At 47.1% G+C, this 23,705-nt stretch overlaps 1 long non-coding RNA gene across 2 annotated transcripts in view; it reads right to left on the bottom strand.

The window, feature by feature from the left end:
- Positions 1-23,705, bottom strand: part of LOC144810969 (uncharacterized) — a 318,656-nt gene that overhangs the window by 17,776 nt on the left and 277,175 nt on the right. Inside the window, exon 9 of one of the 2 annotated variants that reach the window (XR_013606896.1) lies at positions 14,595-15,872. The exons of the other annotated variant lie outside the window; for it this stretch is intronic. This is a non-coding gene — a long non-coding RNA (uncharacterized LOC144810969). Of the gene's footprint in view, positions 1-14,594; positions 15,873-23,705 lie in introns of those variants that run through there. 2 annotated transcript variants of the gene reach the window in all.

Genomic DNA, 23,705 nt, shown 5'->3' with positions numbered 1-23,705 from the left:
CTTATACCCTTTCCACACCTCCTTGAACCCTTCCCGTCTACCCCCTGCCCGTTCCCCTCCTCACGGTCCTCTTTATTCCCGCACGACCCGGGTGTTGGTAACAGTACTTGAATAGTCCATGCTGGAAGGACTAACCCCTGCTTCTCTATCTCCCTCCGAGGTTATCCCAACGCCCGGAAGACGTGAAGACCTCCGGACGATCCAGCAGCCGGTATATTCCGGGGAGCCGACTACAGCTGCACCTCAGACCTCTGTACCTACTCCTGTTTCAAGTGTTAAACCGAACAATAAAAACAGCTACCATAGCCCAATATATTCGGCCTCCACGCCTGTTATTCCGGTCCGCAGCAACCCCCAGTCCACACCTGGTGTCAGAAGTGGGATCCGGAAGCATGGAGGCAGCCGTGAAGCAACTCGCAGAAAGTCAGGACCTTCTTGGGAAGATGATGGAGCGGTTTCTCAAGACGGCCGAAGACGACCGTGGCCAGCTGCACGACGTCCTGAAGGACCAGGGCACCGCTCAAGACCGAGCCCTTGGGAAACTAGTCGAAGTCATGGGACAATCAAAACCCGCGACTACATTACCCTCAGTGGTATTACAGAAATACGTATCAGGAGAGGACCCGGACTTCTTTTTTACGAACTTTGAGCGTTTGGCTCAGGCGGCTGCTTGGCCAGTTGATCGCTGGAGCCACTATCTTGGGCCTCTGCTGACGGGGGAACTCCAGGCGGCGTTCCAACAGGCCAACATCCAAGGGCTGACCCCGTACCAGGATATAAAGACATGCATCCTTGAACGGCTTGGGATCGACGATGAGACCTACAGGGCACGATTGCGACAGGTGCGTGAGGGACCACAGGAAACACCCCGAGCCCTGTCGTTCCGCATCCAAGACCTAACCAATCGCTGGCTGAAGCCTGCCACGTCTACCAAGGAGGAAATAATGGCTAAGATATACCTGGAGCAATTCCTGGCCTCCCTTCACCCGGCTACACAGAAGTGGGTCCGTCAGCACTCAAGACTCACACTAGACACTGCGGTCGAGATTGCAAGTGCCTTCAGCCGTGCACAAGACTCCCAGAAGAAGGACGAATATCCAGCACGAACGATCCATGGAAGTCATCCCCGACCACCGAGGCCATTGGTACCTCGAAAACCAGAACCTATCCCTTTTGTTCCCTTTCCGGTGATCCCAAGACCAAGTCATCCCGGCCCTCAATGTTACCACTGTGGGGGATATGGCCACATAGCACGGTTCTGTCCACAGAAGGAGGAACCGATGGAGGTCGGACTGGCTCGGAACTATGTGTGTCTCACCACGGATGCCAGTCCTCCTCCCTTCCGGTGTCCGGTGAGAATTGATGGCTACCCCATGATGGCTTTAGCCGACTCCGGTTGTCGGCAAAGCGTGTTACGGCCTCAAGAAATGGCCAGTCCAATGGGGCCTATGACTGGCACCGTTGACATCCAATGCGTACACGGTGACACCAGAAGATATCCCACCACCCGGGTACAGGTACAACAGCCCTCCGGAGAAAGAAGTCCTCTTAACGTGGGCCTAGTACCCAACCTGCCGGAACAGGTTATCCTGGGTAGCGATTACCATGGACTACCCCGTCTGTTGCATGATGCTACGAATTCCTTAGAGAAATGGTGGTCCGAGGCTCCCTTTTCCAGAAACCCGCCTCCCGTAGAGCCTACAACCAAAGTCCCAAAGACCAGACGGCAAAAGAAGAAAGAAAAAAGGACATACTCCTCTGCCTATCCTGTTCAGGTGGATCCGCATCCATGGGAAACCGACCGGGAATTTTGCGCAGCCCAACAAGAGGACCCGGTGTTACAAGACGCCTGGGGACGTGCCCAGGAAAACGAGGATCCCTTGCACGTATGTCCCTATTTCTTTAAACGAAATGGTCTGTTGTACAGGAAGGGCGGACCCCAACAAGAACCACAGCTGCTCGTTCCCGGTCCCTTTCGCGACAAAGTACTTTTTTTGGCACATAGTCATTTGTTGGGAGGGCATTTCGGGGACGACAAAACCGGACAAACGATACTGGAAAAATTCTATTGGCCTGGCGTACACAAACAAGTGAGCCAATACTGCAAAGAGTGTCCGGTGTGTCAAAAGAACAGTCGATACCGGCCCCCAAGAGTTCCCCTTCAGCCGCTCCCCCTCATAGATGTCCCGTTCACTAGGGTGGGGATGGACCTGATAGGCCCCATGTTGCCCTCAAAGAGCGGATGTAGGTATGCTCTCGTTCTCGTGGACTACGCCTCTCGGTTTCCAGAGGCCGTTCCACTAAAACATCCCACCACACAAAACATAGCAAGAGCCCTTGTAACCATCTTCACCCGAGTGGGTTTTCCCCGAGAGATATTGACGGACCAGGGAACCCCGTTTGTCTCTTCTCTCATGCGTCAGGTATGTTCGCAACTGGGCATTAGACAAATCAGGACCTCGGCCTACCACCCCCAGACCGACGGACTCGTGGAACGTTATAACGCGACCCTGAAAACCACTCTCAAGAAACTGTTGGGTCTAGAAAGTCGTCGCTGGGAGGAAATGCTTCCATTGGCCCTCTTTGCCATCCGTTGCAAGGTCCAGAGCAGCACAGGGTATTCGCCCTATGAACTACTCTACGGAAGGCCCCCTAGAACCCTCCTGGACATGGCACGGGAGGCATGGGAAGCCGAGCCCGATCGTACCCGACCCCTGCCCGAATATGTTGCCAACCTCAAGACTCACTTGGGCCAGATCAGGGAAATAGTGAGGCAAAACCTATTGACAGCCCAGGCTACACAAAAACGACAATATGACAGAGGAGCCAAAGCCAGAACCTTCGCTCCCGGAGACCTCGTACTACTCCTCCTTCCCTCATCCGATCACAAACTGCTGGGACAATGGCAGGGACCATATCCGGTGACGAGACAGGTAACACCCGTTACATACGAAATAGAATTAGATCATACCCGTAACCAGAGACAGATCTATCACATCAATCTGCTTAAGAAATGGGAGGGCCCCCAACCAGTGCTAGCCAACGCGATTGACCCCGGGAGCCCACTCTTCGAGAGTTGTGTGGATCCAGACCTACCCCCGAATCAACGGGATGACCTCAGGACTGTCTTGTCCCCCATACAAAAGGTGTTTTCCACTTCTCCGGGACACACCACGGTCATAGAACATGCGATCCGTACAGAACCAGGAAAGGTCGTGAGACAACGCCCCTATCGCGTCCCAGAAGCCCGCCGTAAAATCATCCAAGAAGAAACCCAAGAAATGATGAAAATGGGCGTTATCGAGCCGTCTATCAGTTGCTGGAACTCACCCATCGTTCTTGTTCCCAAACCCGATGGCTCCACAAGGTTTTGTATTGACTTTAGGGAAGTCAATAAAGTTTCGAGTTTTGATACGTACCCGCTGCCCAGAGTAGACGAGATGATAGAACGCATTGGACGGGCTCGATACATCAGCACGCTAGATCTCTGCAAGGGATACTGGCAAATCCCCCTGAAGAGTGAGGACAAAAAGAAAACGGCGTTTTACACGCCTGACGGACTATTCCAGTTCAGAGTAATGCCTTTCGGGCTTCACGGGGCCCCAGCAACCTTTCAACGGGCTATGAACATTGTCCTGCAGCCTCATGCCCGATACGCAGGAGCATACCTTGACGATATAGTCATATACAGCGATGACTGGCCAGAGCATCTGTCCCACCTGACACGGGTGATCACCTCTCTGGGGGAACACGGGTTCACTATTAACCCCGCTAAGACCACTCTTGCTGCACAAACAGTCAAGTACCTTGGTTACCTCCTTGGGAAGGGGGTCATATGACCCCAAGATAATAAAATAAAGGCCATCCAGTCAATACCCTTCCCACAAACCAAAAAGGATCTCCGGGCTTTCCTTGGGCTTTTAGGATATTATCGGAGGTTCATCCCTAATTTTTCTCAGATAGCCGTGCCCCTAACAGATCTCCTAAAGAAGAACACGGGAACAGAATCCTTGTTACGACATCCCTCCCCTCTGATGCTGACAGCTTTTCGGACCCTTAAACAAGCACTGCTGTCTGAGCCAGTTCTCATCAGTCCTGATTACACGCGACCCTTTATTCTCCAAACTGACGCCTCAGAACAGGGACTGGGAGCAGTCCTCTCCCAAAAAGACCAGGCAGGCATAGAGAGGCCTATCCTCTACCTGAGCAGGAAACTCTTCCCTCGTGAGATAAACTACGCGGTAGTCGAAAAGGAAGCACTGGCCATTAAATGGGCCATAGAGAGCCTGCGTTACTATCTGGAGGGGCGGGAATTCGTTCTGTATACGGATCACGCTCCTCTAGAGTGGATGGCACGTAACAGGGGACATAACGCCAGAGTGCTCCGCTGGTTTCTATCCCTACAGCCTTACAGATTCCAGACCTTGCATAGGAAGGGGGCCGAGCAGGGCAATGCAGATTACCTGTCTAGATATCCCCCGCCGTCCTCCCCCACAAGAAAGACAGCTAGGGAAAGGGGATGTGGAAGGGGGATACCACCTACCTCAACCGAGCGACACCCGTGTGGGGGTACCACGACCTCTAACCCTCCTGCGTCTCTGACGACCAGGAGTCCTTTTTCTTTTTTCCCTGTGCAGGTACGAGACCAGAGGACCAGACACCGGCCCCTCCCAGAGACGGAGAACCCCAAACACCTGGAACCCGGAAGTCCCGAACCGGAAACAGCCTACCGGGGAACCGGAAGTCCCGAACCGGAAGCAGTCTACCGGGAAACCGGAAGTCCCACCCCCTTCCCAGGACCTGGACTTTCAAAAGCCGACGACGAAGAGAGGAGAGCGTTCCCGATAGCCGACTCGTGGCAGGAGACAGCGCGCAGCGAACCATTGACGGAGAGCGGAAGGAGTGCGAGAATCGAAGACGGAGAGTTGGAGGACGTCTGGACCGAGGAGTGGTGGAGTCCTCTGGAGGTGGCTGGAGAGCGGCCGTAACTCTCGGGAGAGTTACGGCGGGGCACGTGAGTACCTTGTTACCGTCTCCGTGTCCCCTTTGTATATAGCTGTAACTACTTGTATTTGTATAGATATTGAACGCACTGATAGAGCACCCTTAAGCACTGTATATAATAGAACGTAGAGACACTGCACTTAGAACTTGTATCATATTCCCTACACCCCGACCCACCACAAGAGCACCTCTCTTATACCCTTTCCACACCTCCTTGAACCCTTCCCGTCTACCCCCTGCCCGTTCCCCTCCTCACGGTCCTCTTTATTCCCGCACGACCCGGGTGTTGGTAACAGTACTTGAATAGTCCATGCTGGAAGGACTAACCCCTGCTTCTCTATCTCCCTCCGAGGTTATCCCAACGCCCGGAAGACGTGAAGACCTCCGGACGATCCAGCAGCCGGTATATTCCGGGGAGCCGACTACAGCTGCACCCCAGACCTCTGTACCTACTCCTGTTTCAAGTGTTAAACCGAACAATAAAAACAGCTACCATAGCCCAATATATTCGGCCTCCACGCCTGTTATTCCGGTCCGCAGCAACCCCCAGTCCACAGTCAGGCATTGAGGAAGCCAAGGAAGAAGAGAGAAGAGGGAGATCCGTCTGATTCCAACAGCGGGCTGTTAGATTCTTGGAAAGAGGGGTTTTAGCTAAAGAGGGAAGAGGAATACTAAAAGAGATCAGAAAGTGATCCGACCAAATACATGGAAGGACAGAGGGAACAGAAACGGGGCGACGCAGTGACCAGATTTGGTCCAAAGTGTGACCCTTAACGTGAGTGGGGGAGAAAATGTGAGGGATAAAATTTAGTGACTGGAGAGTCGCAGAGAAGTCTTTGGAAGCTGGACTTTCTCTGGGATCGTCAGGCCAATAATTAAAGTCCCCAAGTAAGACAACTGACGAGTTGTTTACTGCCAAGGTGGCCAAGATGTCTTGTAGTAGGGGAACAAACTGAGGCATAGACAGAGGGTGCCGATAGACAAGGACGAAAGTGAGGGGATCAATAAGATTAGTGGACCGGGCGACCAGAAAATCCACGTTGGATATTGGAGGGTGATCAAGGAGCTGGAATCTAAGCGTGGATCGAATAATCATTGCCACGCCGCCACCGGCTTTTCCAGCCGGACGGTCCATGCGAAGAGCATAGTGGGTATCAGGAAGAATAGCCAGGAGATCAGGAAGTGAGTCTGTGGAAAACCAAGTTTCCGTAAGAAAAAGATAGTCGGGGCAATCTGAGGATAAGAGGTTGAAGAGTTCAATTTGGTGCTTGACTGCCGACCGAGTGTTAAGCAGAAGGGCGGAAGCTGCGGGGGATGACGGTTTGGAGGGGGGGGTTGCCTGATATGCCGAAGGGGTGAAAGTGGGAGGGAGAGGAGGGGGGAGTGAGCAAGGATGATGAGGCACAAGGACACCAAGTGAATCAAGGCGTAAAGCCAACGATGGAGGAAGGGGAATGGGAGCCATAAGTGCAAATAATTGTGCGGAAGTGTAAGAAACGAGTTGGGCAGGGTCTGTGGCCCCGGGTCCCGGCCGGTCGCGGACGGGCGCAGACGGGCTTGCCTTAGGCGCGCCCGCTGCGCCCGTCCGCTGCGCGTACGGGGAATGCACATAATTTATGGGACCGTTCAGGGCGTGGCCAGGAGAGAGTGGGCGTGGCAGGGGGAGCGGCTCGCTGATGGCGATGAGCGAGGAATCCTAGTCCCGCTGCAGCGTCTGCCTTAGCTGCGCGGAAAGCAAAGAGACGAGGGAAAGTCCCTGCAAGGCTGGGTAAGTAGTTAAGTAAAAGCGCGAAGTGAGCGCTGGACAATAGACAAATTTAAAATTACAGGGCTTCTAATGTAGCTCCCGCGGAAGGCAGGGGAGAATCCAAGATGGTGAGCTCGTAGTCAGCTCCTCGTTTTGTAAGCCCGAAGTGGGCGTGGCCAGAAGAGAGTGGGCGTGGCAACGTCCCTGCAAGGCTGGGTAAATTGTTAAGTATAAAGCGCGAGGTGAGCGCTAGACAATAGACAAATTTAAAATTACAGGGCTTCTAATGTAGCTCCCGCGGAAGGCAGGGGAGAATCCAAGATGGTGAGCTCGTAGTCAGCTCCTCGATTTGTAAGCCCAAAGTGGGCGTGGCCAGGAGAGAGTGGGCGTGGCAGGGGGAGCGGCTCGCTGATGGCGACGAGCGAGGAATCCTAGTCCCGCTGCAGCGTCTGCCTTAGCTGCGCGGAAAGCAAAGAGACGAGGGAAAGTCCCTGCAAGGCTGGGTAAGTAGTTAAGTAAAAGCGCGAAGTGAGCGCTGGACAATAGACAAATTTAAAATTACAGGGCTTCTAATGTAGCTCCCGCGGAAGGCAGGGGAGAATCCAAGCCTCCTGTGGGAGCTGGCATTGCTCCTGCATGCAGGGAGATGCTAAATATGCATCTCCCCGCATAACAGGAGGCAGGGAAACAGATGAAAACTCCACTCCGACCAAGCGGGAGCCGCTTGACACCTCCTGCTAGCTGGGAACGACGTTGATGTTTGTCACAGCTCCAGCCCAGCAAAAACATACTGCTAACTCCCAAGTGTGGGTCCCTCTGGAAACAGCAGGAGTCGGCCCTGGGGGTGACAGTTCCCAGGGCCATTAATGGCTCCAGAAGGGCCCCTCTTCTTTAGTATGCACAGGCTGGAACCAGGAAGGTGGTGTCCCTGGAGCCGTATATGGGCCCAGAGGTGGGCCGCTCAGGCACCCTCCCAATTTTAAATATGTATTTGGCCCTGGGGCGGGGGATCCGCTTGGTTCAGCATCCTTTATTTAGCCCTGGGGAGGTGGTGGTCCCTAGCGCATATTAAGTTCCAGGAGGGCAGTCTGTGCAGCCCCCCTCTACCAATTGAACCTCCGGGGAGGTGGTGGTGCCCGGGGCTAAAAAGTGCACTAGGAAGGGGCCCCCATGAGCCTCCCTCTGTCCTTTTCAACGTATAATTAAGCCCGCGGGACCTGGTCCACTAAGGGGTAAATCTTCTTATAAGGGTGGGAAACAGCACTTGTTTTTTTTTTGTCACGATTTTGTGCAAATTTTTCTTAAAATGCTTTTGTGCCCTGGCGGGTTCCCTCGGGTACCCCAGCACCAGAGTGAGGGGTGCGGTTTTCCAACCCTCCACCCTTTTCCTTATTTTGTTAGGTTTTTTGGGGTACTCTGCTGAAGTAAAGTCCCAAAATGGCTGCCAACACTTCCTGGTTGAACTGTTGGCAACCAATTAGAGCTCTGCACAAGAGTGACATTATTCGCGATGGCTTTGTGACCCTAGATATACAAATTTGGATTTCCTTTAATATCTTGAAAATTACTGAATGGATTTACAATAAATAACAAAAAAGCGTGCTTTCTTGATCAAGAGCTACCATTCTGCCAAATTTGGTGTAACTCCATCCAGAGTTTCAGGCTGTAGTCGTTTTGAAAATCTCTATGGGTATTAACTAGGGAAATGCACTTTTCTGATCCTCCATTTTTCTCAGCCACCACTTGATGGGTCACCCCAAAACTCTCCATACACAACTACAATCATTGACATTTAAAAAAGAAAAAACTGTGATGATTCGTGAAACGGCACCAAAGTTATAGCCAAGTCAAAAAAAGCTTTACCTGTGGAAACTACGTCTTACCTACTGGCAACAGCCAGCAGGTTATATATATATATATATATACACACACACACATATATATGTACGTATGTCCTTGTAAAGATAGCTGCCTGTTCCAAAGTGAGGGCAGAGTGGGTGGGAAACAGGGTCAGCTCGCTCCGATTTGTAAACAAGCTGTGTACCAGTCAAGAACAGGGGTCCCTTGCTCAAAAGGCAATTTGTTAAACCCCACAGTAAAGGGTTTCGGTGGACACATGCAGCCTTGGTCAGAAGCAAAACTTGCCAGCCGGGTTTCTATGCTGGCGAGGAATGTTTTCAGCCTTTTTAGGTCGAAGCATGGTTTGCTAACAACTTTTTGTGGTTATTCTGAAAGCTTCCCTAGGAATGCATTCACCCCATTGCCTTTGTAACTCACATTTGCTGGGTTTATTTGTTTTAGACAGTCCAGCTTGAGTTTGTCTGTCTGTTGGAGCATTGCTTGTTTACTGTATCCTTCTGGGTGCTGGTTTTCTGTAAATAGGCCTTTCAATCTTGTTCTTATCTTGGCACATTTGCTGTGCATTTAAAGACAGGTGAAATGTCAGGTTCTGTTTTGCGAGAGAGCTTGGTGTTTACTTTTCTTTCTGTGACTTCAAAGTGAGAAAATGTATGTGACATTCTTGCAGTGAAACGAAAGTCTTTTATCTAGCTCACAACAAACACTAACTCTGCTGATATTTCAGAATATATCAGAATTACCAAAATACAAATTAAGTTTATTTTTTTCTAATTAAGAAGTGTGGTGTAAAGAAATGTTTGAGTGCAGTCAAAACACATCAACACACTAGCTGATTAAATTTCCACACATTATGGTTTATGCACAGTAAAACTGTATGTCTGTGCAAATGTGATGGTGTTTCAGTTAAGAAATATGTTGTTGGTAGTGGCAGTGTGCTACTATACCATGCATTCTCCACTCCACAACACTATGCCATGACACTCCACTTTACAATGTGCCACTCCATGTCATGCCACTCTGTTCTAGGCCCATTCACACTAAGACACTGGACGACATACCACTCTAATCAATGCCCCTCCACACTATCCTACTCAACTTCACTCAAAATCTACCCCAATCCGTTCGATCCGAAAACACTCCACCCTGTCTACTCCATTCTACCCCTCTCCACACTCAAATCTACCCCATTCCACTCACGTTTACCCCAACACAACCCACCCCAATCTATCCCACTTTACTCCTCTCTACCCCTTCACACAAATCTACCCCAATATACCCCACTCCAATATAGTCTACCCCACTTTACTCCAATCTACCTCTATCTGCCCCCTCTACTCGTCTTCCTTGATCTACCCCACTCTACTACACTCCACTCAATCTACCCCTCTACTCAAATCCCCTCTACCTAAACCCACTCTACTCTAATCTACCCCAATCTAACCTAACCTATCCTACTCTATAATCAACACAGACCAATCTATCCAACTACATTCTGATCTATCTCACTGCACTTCAATCTATCATAATCTATCCAATTCCAATCTACCAGTCTACCCCACTCCATTCCAATCTTCCTCACTCTAACCCTAATCTAGCCCACTCCACTCTACCCCATCTGCCCCACTCTACTCCTATCCAATCTTCCCCACCCAACTCTAATCTACCCCACTCCAATCTACATCACTACCATCCACCCAAACTACCCCACTCCACCCCAATCTACCTCACTCCACTCCAATCTACCCCACTTCAATCTAATTTACCAAACTCCACTCCAATCTACCCCATTCCATTCCAATCTACAACACTCCAATCCACCCATTCTACCCCACTTCATCCTAATCTACCCAACTCCAATCTACCCCAATTCACATCACTACTCTCCAAACTACCCGTCTATCCCACTCCAATTTACCACAATATATCTCACTCCAATCTACTCCAATCTAACCTACTCCACTCCAATCTATCTCACTCCTGCCCAATCCACCTCACCCCACTCCAATTAACACTTCACCCTAGTCCACCTAACTTCACTCCAATCCACCCCACTCAAACCAAGTCTGCCCACTTCAATTTTCGAATGTATCCCACTCCACCCTACCCCACTCCACCTCAATCCACTCCAAACTCATCTCCCCCACCTCACTCCTATCTTCCCCACCCCATCCCACAAGATAGAAACTCTACTAAAATTTAGCTATTGCTCCTCTTATATGGACAGATCATTTCTCAATTCGTTTTTTGGTCACGCTTCCAGGTGATAAAATAAATTCGGCAGATTTCCACCGCTATTCCCAAGAAATCTTGAAGGAGCATAGTGGAGCGTTCATTTGCTCATCATTTCATCTTTTTGAAAAATGATGCTACTATGCCCCTTTCTGATCAAATTGATTCTTTCAATGCTGCAATCTTAAAGTCCTCAAATAAATTTGCTTCACTGATCGTTAATAAATCCACTAGGAACTCTCCCTCAGAAAAATGGTACTCGGCGGCTCTGAGAGCAGTAAAAAGAAAGTGCAAAAACCTCGAATACATGTGGAGGTTTTTCCAGAAACAAACAGATCACTTTAAAAATGAAGAACAAAAGCTTTCAGAACAAAAAAGGATTATTGTACTCACAGACTTGAGAATAGTAGCCACTCTAAAGAATTATTTAAAATTGCGAAGGAGGTTACCCAACCCACCTGCCTCTCCCAATTAATTCCTTATACAGAAGCCAACTGTGAGGAATTAGAGAATTATTTTTCAGATAAAATTGAAAAAATGTATTCATCTTTTGGTGATCCAACCATATCCACATGAGTATGTTCAGGCTCTCTCCACCAAGCTCCAAGTTTCATCTGGGAGCCTTCGTACAATTTTCAGAAACACAGGTACTTCAGTTGATGACGGAGGTCATATCTGGCTGCCCTTTTTTACCACTGCCCTCATTTTATTCCAGATTAGCCACAATGTTATGGCCCCATTTTACTCATTGTTTAACCAATCCCTGATAGAGGCTACCTTTTCAGATGTCGGGAAGGAAGTGGTACTGCTATCCTTTGCCAAAATATGTCATGGAGGTGTCCATCCTCTCCAACTATTGGCCTATATCACTTCTACTCTACAAGTCAAAGATTCTAGAAAAAATAGTGAAAGCCAATTGATCGATGTTCTAGAAAATAACAACCTTTTGGATCCTTCCCAACTAGGATGTTGTGCCAACAACAGCACTGAGTCCATGCAGTAAGCTGTATTGGACATTATGAGATCTGTATTTGATCAGGGCAAGGCCACGGCCCTGACTCTTCTTGACCTGTCTGCAGTGTTCCATACTGTCTCCCACAGCTTAATAAACTCCTCAAAATTGGCCTACAGTCACATGAACATCGGTGGTTGAGCTTTTTTTTTATATACACAACACCCGTAGTCCAGTTGGGGACTTGCAGATCCGACTCCTTCACATCCATCTGAGAAGTCCCCCAAGGCTCCTCTTTGAGCCCCACCCTTTTTAATATATCTAAGTTTCTCTGCCAGCAAAACCTCTTAAGGAATGGAGTTTCAAAGTCCCCTCTTATGCAGACGAGAACCAGTTGATTATATCACTGGGGGAGAAACTTGATGAGGCCAGAAGCAAATTACGAGAGTGTATCATCAAAGTAACAGGATGAATGACAAATCATTGTCTAAAACTAAATGCAGAAAAAACAGACATCCTGCTATTCGATAGGGAGCATTTGATTTGCGATGTCTCCTGGTGGCCAGCCTCTTTAGGGGATATGCCCACTCTAAAAAAATCAGCCAAAAACCTGAGGATCATCATCTTTCCATGCAAGAACATGTTAGGATCACCTGTGGCAAATGCTTTGGCAAGCTTAAGCTTTTAAGGCTATTCGCCTGGATTCCGATAGCTTGCCGCAAAACCATAGTCCAGGCTCTTGTAAGAAGTTGAAGGGACTGCGGTAATGTCCTTTTTGTAGCATGGCAGACTACCTGTTTTCCAGATTCCAGGTAATGCAAAACGCTGCCGCCAAGCTAATCTGTAACATGGGACAGATTTAGTTGTGCATCGGCTTGCCTGGCTTCTTTACATTGGCTTCCAATATGGGACAGAGCCAATTTCAAACTTTTATGCTATGCTCATAAAGCCCGCCATATAACGGGCCCGGGATCTTACAGGCAAGAGTGGAATTTTATAGGTCCACTAGTGATTTGAGATCCCGTAATCTAGCTCTTGCGAAAACTAAACTCATTAGGAAAATTAGAATATACGTGGCTGATAATTTTATTACTTGGCTGCTGTCCAGTGGAACTCTTCACCTCTGAACATTTACCTCATTGATGATCATGCTAGGTTCAGAAAGAAATCAAAAACCTAGCCGTTTCCAGGATAATGCCTCTCCTTATTGGTTCTAACTCTGTGGAGTTCTCTTAGTGGATGGATTGGGCACCTGCCTAGCTACATGATATCTCCACGGAATAAGTGATGCGATTTACAAATGCGTTAATAATAATCTAACCCATTTTAATCTACTGCATTTCAATCCACCCAACTCCACCTCATCTACCTCACTCCAATCCAACATACCCCACTTCACCGTAACCTACTCCACTCCAAACTACCCCATCCCACTCCAACCCAATATACCCCACTCTAATCTAACCCACTTCACCCCACTCCGATCTACCCCGATTCATACCAATCTATCAAACTCCAATCCATGGAATTCCACTCTACCCCAATCTAACTCACGGCACTCCAATCTACCCCACTTCACCCCAATCTATCCCGCTCCACTCTACCCCACTCCACTTGCAATCAACTCCTCTCTACTCCAATCTACCCCAGCCCACTCTACTCTAATGTACGCCAACCCGCCACTGTGCCCCACTCTTTTCTAACTCATTCCACCCCACTCAAATCTGCCACACTCCTATCCACCCCAATCTACCTCACTCCATTCTAATCACCCAACCCTACTCCACTCCATTCTACCACGATCAACCTACTCAAATCCACTCTATCCCAGTCTACCCTACTCCACTCCAAACTAGCCGTCTACTCCACTCATCTGTACCCCACTCTAGTCTACCATAATCAGCTCCTATCTACCACACTCCACACAAATCTACCCCTGGGTACCACAATCCAATCTATCACTCCAATCTACCCAACTTCAGTCTACCCCTCGCAACTCCATTCTACTCCACTCCAATCCAAACTACCCTATTCTATCTACTCCACTCTAATCCACCCCAGAAAATGTTAGGAACATTGAACAACAGCCACATTGGTGTACGACATGGCTAAAACACATTGCCAAAGCCAATAGCTCTTGCTTAGGCAAGACCTGTTGGCTTTGCCAATGATTCTTCTGCTTGCACAGGTGTCATCATGTGGAAAAGCTGGGTATAATCTGCGTAGGGATAGACAGCGATCTCATAGGGCTTTCAGACTGGAGTCACCAGCTGCTCTAAGTAATGATTGTCAACGCGGATGAAAAAGTAGAACCCCACTGCACACTTTACTACAATGGTGATTGAATCCAGAACGGCATCGACTAACCGCATGAGGCATTCTTAATGTGATCCGCAATGTTTATTGACTAGAAAAAAACAATAACTATGAGCGCTGTAATAGTTTGTTGATATGTCTTGGATGAGATATCTTTCAGTAACGTTGTTGGGCTCTAGAGAACTCTCAATTTCACTAGCTCCAGAGAAAGAAAACACAAAAGTTAAAATATGTGCCTGTTTAAGTCTATTAAAGCTATATGCCTGATGTAGTATTTTAACAAAGTGCTAACCCAAGTTGAGAACTCACATCTGTTATTGGACCACAGGGAAATAATATGCAAAGATGGTTTAAAACGTGATCGAAAGTGAAATTACTGAACCTTCTTAACACAATAATTCCCATTAGTCAAACAAAACTTAATAGCTCCTGAAATATTTCAATACTTAACTCGATGAACAAAAAAAGAACAGGGTCTTCAAAATGTGTTGTTTGAATAGGTCAATTTAATTTATTTTCAGTTGTTTACACCATATCCGTCTTTTAACATCGAAAAAAGATGCTGAAGCATAACACGCTTTTAACACACTTATTGCATGCACCTTGCCTCTGCAATACTGCAGTGCAGACGTAGATGGCTTTGTAGTTGTATTTTCAGAACTTCAATACTTTCGATGAAATGCTGCTCCACAAGGAAGGCAGTAGGTTGTATAGTTAACGCCTTAATGGGTAAAAATCACTACCCTGAAACCACACAACCTACTACCTCACCCTGTTAAAGCAGAGGGGTGTGACATAGTGCGCCTTGTGTCATCAGCAGTCCCATGGTCTTTGTGAAGGATACCAAGATTACAGTTTGTAGCAACAAATTCATTATTGTCACTTTAGCAGGCTTTCCAAATCGCTCGACAAATTAAAAAAAACATATTTCTAATTCAACATTCTATGCACATGACCATAATGAAGGTAAAATGTAAAAAATGAAGCAAAGTACTTGTCAGGGATCACACAGAGGCAGTCCTTTTTCAAACTTCTTCACATAGTGCCATGATTATTAGTGATGGATTCATAGTTTAACTAACCGAACGTGTACATGACCCTCCCCTCTTAACAAATAACCTGTGATTCAATATGCTAGGTTTATCTCGCAACTGTGGGTTCCAGAATGCTATTTTAAACATCACTCTGGTAAGTAGGGATTTTCCCATACATTTTTTAATGACCACATTTTCAAGGTAGATCTTATTTGTTCTTCTACACACATCAATCCCTCTAGTAAACCCATGAGACAAGAGAGTCCAACCTATGCTTGTTTCCATGGCAATTACAACACTAGACACTCGGCTTGGATAGGTTGATATCCTGTAAAGAACAATTCGGATATAATCTTGCTCTTGAGGCTGCAACACCATTTCCGCCAAACCAACAGCGAGGAAACCTGAGACATTTTCTGGAAGTTATTTCTGGTGGTCATGGCTTCACCGCCATCAAGAAGGTCTAGGGGAGGTGGCGGACTGGAGAGAGAGAGAGCGTGTGTGTATGTGTGCGCGTACATGCGTAGAGCCCAGGACACGTGCGACTTAGAGGTTGCTCTTTTTCCTGAGATCCTGGACCTGCATTTCTATTCTGTTCTGTAAATAGGAACCTTGATCGGTGGCCACTGGAAGGCTGTCAGCATCTGTGACTGAACTCCGCACATTGCTGTTGGATACTCCAAGCCTGCCACTGGAAAGATATGAGCTGTCCACAGGGAGAGGATATGCCCTGGATACCAGAGAAAGAAAGAAGCATGGGATGCCTGTTACTTGTAAAGTTTGTTTTTCAGCTGTGGTGACTTAATCTCTGACCATCTGCAGATGGAGAGGTCATGATGAACCCTACAAAAGAAAAGCATGGTTGCAAGGGGCCTGTATACAGTAGCGAATGGAGACTCATATCAGCATCTGTACTGGCAGTATTCAACAAGAAATAAGGTCGGCGTTGGGCCGTGGGAGCAGGGTATCTCAAGCCCGGCTCTTGCTGCATTAATGTCACTTGTGAGTGACTTCATTCTGAGATGGTGCATTGCTCTGGACCATAACTTCAAGCACTGCATATTTTTTCCCATGAAACCTACTAATTGGCTCCCAGACATGTTCAACTCATTTTGATGCACTCAGGGAGGAATTTGCCGAGAAATAAAATAAATATCACAGGCTACCAATACAAATACCATTGAAATATCAACATTTATGTCTATATAGCAAGCCAAAAAAAAGATTTGGAGCGTAAGATTACATAAGCAATTTAATGCGATCTCTCTTAGAGGAAATGATGTTTTTTTTTTTAATAAGGTCCTGAACAAGGGATTCTAGTCTACTTTACATTTTTTATTTATCTGGTCTCGTGTATTGCTGCTTTATGGTACGAAAACGGGTGCTTTAAAAAGGCCTGTGCTTCACTGGTGCTCGATTAATTTCAATTAAGATATGGCCCCTGGTACACAATGCTGCCATTCAATCCCAAGCAGCTGCCTTTCCTGTGTAAAACAATGGCATATATTATCATTTAATTGGGATGACGCCTTTTCAGACAAAACCTCTTCTTTCTTGCAGACTAATTCAAATAAATTGCACCAGTGTTCTCTTGTTGGAAAGGATAACTTCTATAGGAATGGCCCAACAGACAATGCAGCACACAGAGCAAGCAGGTGAAGGAGAACAGATGTCAAGTCATCCAGGCTGAAGGGGACTGGTACTAAATAACAAGAGCCTTTGGACGTTTGCTTTAATGAAGTGACATTGAAAATAAGAGGAACTTTCGTGTATTCATTATCTATAGGGAAAGACATTCCTCGTCCTGAAGGGCCTGCGGACTTTCTGGGTGTCCTTCAGCGCTCGGTCTGGTGCCTTCTTGTTGGGACTAATCCCTCAGCCATGCAAGATGCTCTACGCTCAAGTACATACACTCTTGCCTTTCCTAGGTTTAAGTTTAATTCTACGCTGCAGAGAAAAGGCATCCCCATGGTACCAAACAAAAGAGGCGCGGAACCTGCCAGGGTTCCCAAGAGATAGAATACCGTGGTCGCACACAAGGACAGCTGGGAAAGGCAAGTCTTTTCATTTACTAACTGTGACATCGGGCGCATACACTCTGCGTCCAATTATATCAGGCATTAATAGCCTAGGGGAATGTCCCTGGACCAAGCCATTTGCTTCTATATGCAAATTTGTGAGGGAACGTAGTTTAAACAAACAATGGCAAATCCAACTGGTTTCGCCTACAAAAGAGAAAGTGTTTTTAAGCATATTGTACAGTAGCATGGCTGCTGTGTGGCACGGCTGAACATAAAAAGAAAATAATAAAAAAGTGCTGTGTCCCTGTCAGCGAGATAGCATTTTTTTTATTGGGTTATTGCCAGTGGGCAAGATGCAAGCAAATGAACGTGATAATGAAGTTAACGAATGGTAAACAAGGAGTGGTCTCTAAGCTCACTGTTCGAAACAAGAGGCCTCAACCAAACAGCGCGTGTGCTGTCCTACGTAAGATCTGAAAAGACTACTGCACTTAAAAAACACAAAAGCAAGCCCAACTGCTTCTGTATAGAATGTGTCTAGGAGATGTAAAACAGTCCATCATGCTTTGCCTTTCAAGCACTCGATAGGGGGTGAAATGATACACGAAACAAAAATAGTATATGGTGAGAGAAATATTTTCTAGTGGGTGGAGCTAAAGTCCATTATATGTATATTTTAAAGCATTTGATCTGGCACGTGAGGAGGATACAATGAATTTATGTGGCACTGAAGGATGACACCCATGCAGTGGAAAGAGAAGCCCTGAGAATGACATAAAAGTCACTAGGTTTTAAAAAACGGATCATTGACTAAACTACATTACAATGAACAAAAAAAAAAAAAAAATGAGTATTTCAATACTGTCACCCTTGACTGCCCCAAAAACCTTATGGATTACTAAAACATTAACGTCTTTATTCATTGCTGCAGATTCCTAATGTAAATGTTGTATTAAGGTAATTATATTGTTTTATGAATATAATATGTGATCTAATATGATTAATTTTAAAACAATGTTGTTTTATGTAATGCTTTTTCTGTTGACTAGTAAGTACAGTAAGCAAAACGTGATATCGGTAATTGGTTAATGCCACCATTACGTCCACTAGTTACGACACGCTGCTTTTTTAACGAAAACTTTTGAATGTGAAAACCTAAGATCTCCAGTCTTTCTTCAAAACAAATTATATGAATTTAAAAAATGTAACGAGACTCGCGAAGTGGTGTCAGTTCATCTACCTTATAACATTTCGTATTTTCTTTCAAGTTGTGTTATCTAGCAGATATCTTGGCAACAAACTGAAAACCTCTTGTTGTCCTCTCCCCTTTCTAATGCTAAACCATGGAGTGATGTTTTAAAAAAATGATAGCATTGTAATGTATGCCGCCCTAGTTATGTTCTCTGATAACTTGGAGGCTGAAATACCATTGCCCTGTGTAAGAAAGGAAAATGATAGACATTAAAAATGTAAATTTGATGCACATTAAAATAATTCAGCTTAGAATGGTCTATACACATTGTTTCAGAGAGCTACAATGCCAACCTTGGCTTGATGTATTCCATGTCAATGGCATCACATACTGTATTGTCCTGTAGTAATGCCACAGTCTAGAGACAACAGCTACATCTCCATTTCCCCCAGTTTCAGGCTTGAGTAGCTCATCCAGTCCACGTGTTTCCACTGCAAGCTGTGATATATAGTCCATTCATAAAACCATATGGTGGCATTCAAAGACAATTCCTGATCTGAAAGAGCTACCCACATATGGTCTTGGGTAGCTGGAGAGCTCTGAACAGGGGCATTTAAAGTAGGGTCAGGAGGACTGGGTGCATTACTTCTTTCCAGAATAGCAACACATGGCTAATTGTTTTTGTAACTAAGTTTCATGGCTAGCATAAAAGCGATAGCATCAGTTAGTGGCTTTTGTTTTTAGGTTTCAGACACGACTTTGCAAGCAAGCAAATGCCTATACCGATTCCCTCCAGCACCCTGCCAATTAAGGTTCAGTTTAAATGGGAGAAAGATTAAAGAATGGCACTTTTTACACTGAAAGTTTTTTTTTTTAACATATTTGCATTCACGTTAGTGTCCTACAAAACAAACACAACATTGCTGAATAAAATAAAACGCACTTAAAGGAGAGTGTTCTGAAAGACAGACAAGGGCATATGAATAAATGTATTCACTTTCTCCCCCTGCATATCTATCATGATCAGAGGCAACAGAGGGCACGAGGGTAACAGCCAAATGGCACTTTCCCTGGCTCTGTCTTCTGCAGAGGCTCACAGAGAGGATAGAAGTACGCCAGGGAGCCAGCTGCAAAATACGGTGCCTAAACGCAAAGAAAAAAGCAGTGCGTAAAAAGTGAGCAGTGGAAGGACACAAGTATTGGGTCCATCCTCCAGGGGAGGGTCGAAGACACAAAGAGGAAGGAAGCCTAAAGCAGTTGACCAATAAGAAGTACGGAAATGAGAGTGACAATGCAGCCAAACAATTGCAACTAATGGTCAGGCTCTAAGCACACTGTATAGAAAACAAAAGTTCTCACAGGCGACAGCGCATGCGTTGTCTTAGGCATGACCTAAAACGGGAGTTTCAATCCATTTTACTGTTTTCTAAAAACTACGTATTGTTCTCTATTCCAAACTGGCAAACACTGAATGTGCTGGTAAAACTATCTAGGATAACACTGTGAGGGTACTGTAACAGTATTTCCCTGGGGCGCTTTTACCATCTGATTCTCCAGCAAGAATAGTAATTTGTCAGCAAGTGTCGGGTCAGTTTAGGAAGCTAAAAATGTAGTGGTTTGTTGTCAGAGCAGACGGTAGTTTTCTCAATGTAGCTACCAAAAAGTAAACAGAACTTTTTTAGAAGCTGGAGTGAATTTCTCTTTTGTCACCATGTGGGAGCCCAATAAGAACAGTCGACTAAAAGTAGATATTAATTTCTACGAAGTGTTCCAGTTGTTTCAGATGCTGAAATTGATTGTTTTGTTGTCAGTTGGGCCTGTCCCACCCTAGAAGTTCCTTAAGTGTTGCTATTCATTTATAAATACAGTACTTTGTCAGTTTCAGTAGCTCAGATTACTTGATGTGTTCAGTGATGAGGTGTGTGATAACAGCTGCTTCTACCATTTGGCTGACGCCATAATTGAATACTGTATGTATGTATTTCTTGCTGGTTATCACTTAAAATACTGCTTTGAGTCAAACTTACCCCAAATCTTACTAACTTTACCAACTAAATTCTTATGTCAGACAATTCAGTACTAAATGGTCCTACAATAAACTACCCTCTGGAAGAGCTAGTTTGAAGCAAAACCGCAATAGCTCATTTAGATCTTTCTTTACTTAAAGTGCCACCACAAGCAAAACATATAAACACATATAAAGCTTAAATTAGTTGTGTTCCTGTCAAATCAAATGTTAGTTTTATCATAAATGTACAACAATGCACAACTGTTAATTTTGTAGAGATTACAGCAGTTGGCAATATTTATTTTGCTAGTAGTGGCATTAATTTGTGTGGACTTTATCGCATTACTTCTATTAGTTTTAAATAAAAAGAGACTTGAGGAAAAGCTGAAAAAATATTTTTTTGCTGAGAGATTTTCGAATGTAATTAAATGAAGGAAAGGTGAAAGAAAAAAGGAAATTCATTGTGTATTCAGAAACGACTATACAAACTCGGTATTGCATTTGGCATGCATTGCAGAGAACACAACGCCGATAGCAGCCTGTTACAGCAAATGTCTGGGTCATGGGACAATCTGATACTAAGAAGCATGCACAAGACAAAACAATGCTTTCCAGGAACAGTGCAACACCAGTCTAGGGTTATGAAATGCCTGCAAAGTAAGTTCAGTTGACAATCATCAACAAAAAATATTCATACATAAAAATCTGGTTCTGACATTTATTTACCTTTAGCAAGCACATTTATAAAAATATGTCTTGGTGGGTACCTGTGTTTTTACATGTGCGTTAATAATTACAGAAACACTGCCATTATTATGTGTATTCTCATTGACCAGCGTCAGCCTTTATCAAAAGCTGAATAACTGTATATCAGATTAGCTCTCACGGTCTCACAAAGTCAACATGGTAGCAGTTGACTGTAGACTGTGTCTGTTAAAGTGCATCAGATAATCAGCTCTGGGAACTGGGACTCAGGGATGTGAGTGTTAATCTGGGTTTCTGTACTACCTGTACGATGTTGGAATTACAGAAACTCGTATCCCCACCTGAAGTCAAAATCCTGTAGTCCTCCTAATTGGGTGCTAGCCAGGAGAGTTGGTCTTTTCTAAGGAGCTTGTTTAGCCTTGTTGAAGCCTAGACAGCCTTTGAAATCGAGCTTGGGCCCTCTACAAGAAATATCAGCAGCCATGAAAAAGAGCCTCCCTCAAAAGCGTCCGTCACTTCCTAGGTTGAAGGAAGAACTCTGGCCTGGGCGCCAATTGAATGCAAATTGTTGAAAAGTGCATCCACATGTGGGAAAATCTCCATCTACTAGCCATCCTTTTCAGTGTTTGTGGACAAGAGGAGGGCTGTTACCTCTTTTGAAGAAAACTGTGTTGGGGCTCCTAATGCCATATTTACTGCTTAGTTGAGATCTCTCATAGAAAGACTCTATGCCATCTGACTTTAGTTCTTGGAATCAGCCTTAGAGATTTAGCCAGTTCCGAGGTGCACAAATTGATAACCTAAATATGGATGTTTGTTTGATTACAGTTACAGTTATTTTGGCCAATGATACAAAGCTATCGTTTCTAACAAGATTCAAAAGCATTCCTTTGAAAACACTTTTAGTATACATGCTGCATTTGGTGGTGGTGGGGAGGGGGAAAGAATTATGAGTATGCTGAATAGGAAAGGAAAAGAGATCTTGACTCCTCTTTCAAGATTGTGTAGGCAGAGAGGATCATAAACTCCAGAGTTCACAGAAAAGGGTAGTGGGGGCTCGAGTATCTGCTCACGTGCTACATCACATTTACTAGTGTGGACTGGATTCTATCAAGTACCTACATCAATAAAGAGGTGAATAATGAGGAACATAAAGACACGTCGGTGGGGCGCGCTGAGTCAGACAGCGCCTACAGGTTCCAGGAGTCAGCGGGAGCCACAACGGACTGCCAGCCCCTCCCCTTCCCGCCGGGGGCTTTGAAAACTGCTCGCGCCTCCCGCTCTGCGGGAGACGCATCGTCGGTGGGGCGCGCTGAGTCAGACAGCGCCTACAGGTTCCAGGAGTCAGCGGGAGCCACAACGGACTGCCAGCCCCTCCCCTTCCCGCCGGGGGCTTTGAAAACTGCTCGCGCCTCCCGCTCCGCGGGAGACGCATCGTCGGTGGGGCGCGCTGAGTCAGACAGCGCCTACAGGTTCCAGGAGTCAGCGGGAGCCACAACGGACTGCCAGCCCCTCCCCTTCCCGCCGGGGGCTTTGAAAACTGCTCGCGCCTCCCGCTCCGCGGGAGACGCATCGTCGGTGGGGCGCGCTGAGTCAGACAGCGCCTACAGGTTCCAGGAGTCAGCGGGAGCCACAACGGACTGCCAGCCCCTCCCCTTCCCGCCGGGGGCTTTGAAAACTGCTCGCGCCTCCCGCTCCGCGGGAGACGCATCGTCGGTGGGGCGCGCTGAGTCAGACAGCGCCTACAGGTTCCAGGAGTCAGCGGGAGCCACAACGGACTGCCAGCCCCTCCCCTTCCCGCCGGGGGCTTTGAAAACTGCTCGCGCCTCCCGCTCCGCGGGAGACGCATCGTCGGTGGGGCGCGCTGAGTCAGACAGCGCCTACAGGTTCCAGGAGTCAGCGGGAGCCACAACGGACTGCCAGCCCCTCCCCTTCCCGCCGGGGTCTTTGAAAACTGCTCGCGCCTCCCGCTCCGCGGGAGACGCATCGTCGGTGGGGCGCGCTGAGTCAGACAGCGCCTACAGGTTCCAGGAGTCAGCGGGAGCCACAACGGACTGCCAGCCCCTCCCCTTCCCGCCGGGGGCTTTGAAAACTGCTCGCGCCTCCCGCTCCGCGGGAGACGCATCGTCGGTGGGGCGCGCTGAGTCAGACAGCGCCTACAGGTTCCAGGAGTCAGCGGGAGCCACAACGGACTGCCAGCCCCTCCCCTTCCCGCCGGGGGCTTTGAAAACTGCTCGCGCCTCCCGCTCCGCGGGAGACGCATCGTCGGTGGGGCGCGCTGAGTCAGACAGCGCCTACAGGTTCCAGGAGTCAGCGGGAGCCACAACGGACTGCCAGCCCCTCCCCTTCCCGCCGGGGGCTTTGAAAACTGCTCGCGCTTCCCGCTGCGCGGGACGCGCGCGGGCTAAGCCCGGGCAAAGGGCGGGCCCTCTGTGGCCCTCGGAGGCCAGAGGAGGCCGGGGCGGGCCACTCCACTTGGTCCTAACATAAGAGGTACAGAGACACCATACAGTTTACATATTTATGTTCCACTGTCCAGTGTCGTCGACGGGCCATACATAGTCCTCCCATGATGTCTTTTTGGGAAGAGCTCAATGCCGTGTGCGGCACTAACTATGTCCCTGATATATTAACCCC

The sequence above is a fragment of the Lissotriton helveticus genome, chromosome 1_1, assembly GCF_964261635.1.
Source record: "Lissotriton helveticus chromosome 1_1, aLisHel1.1, whole genome shotgun sequence".
Classification (NCBI taxonomy): Eukaryota; Metazoa; Chordata; class Amphibia; order Caudata; family Salamandridae; genus Lissotriton; species Lissotriton helveticus.
Note: the sequence above shows the minus strand (reverse complement) of the source record. Positions and strands in the feature narration are given on the sequence as shown.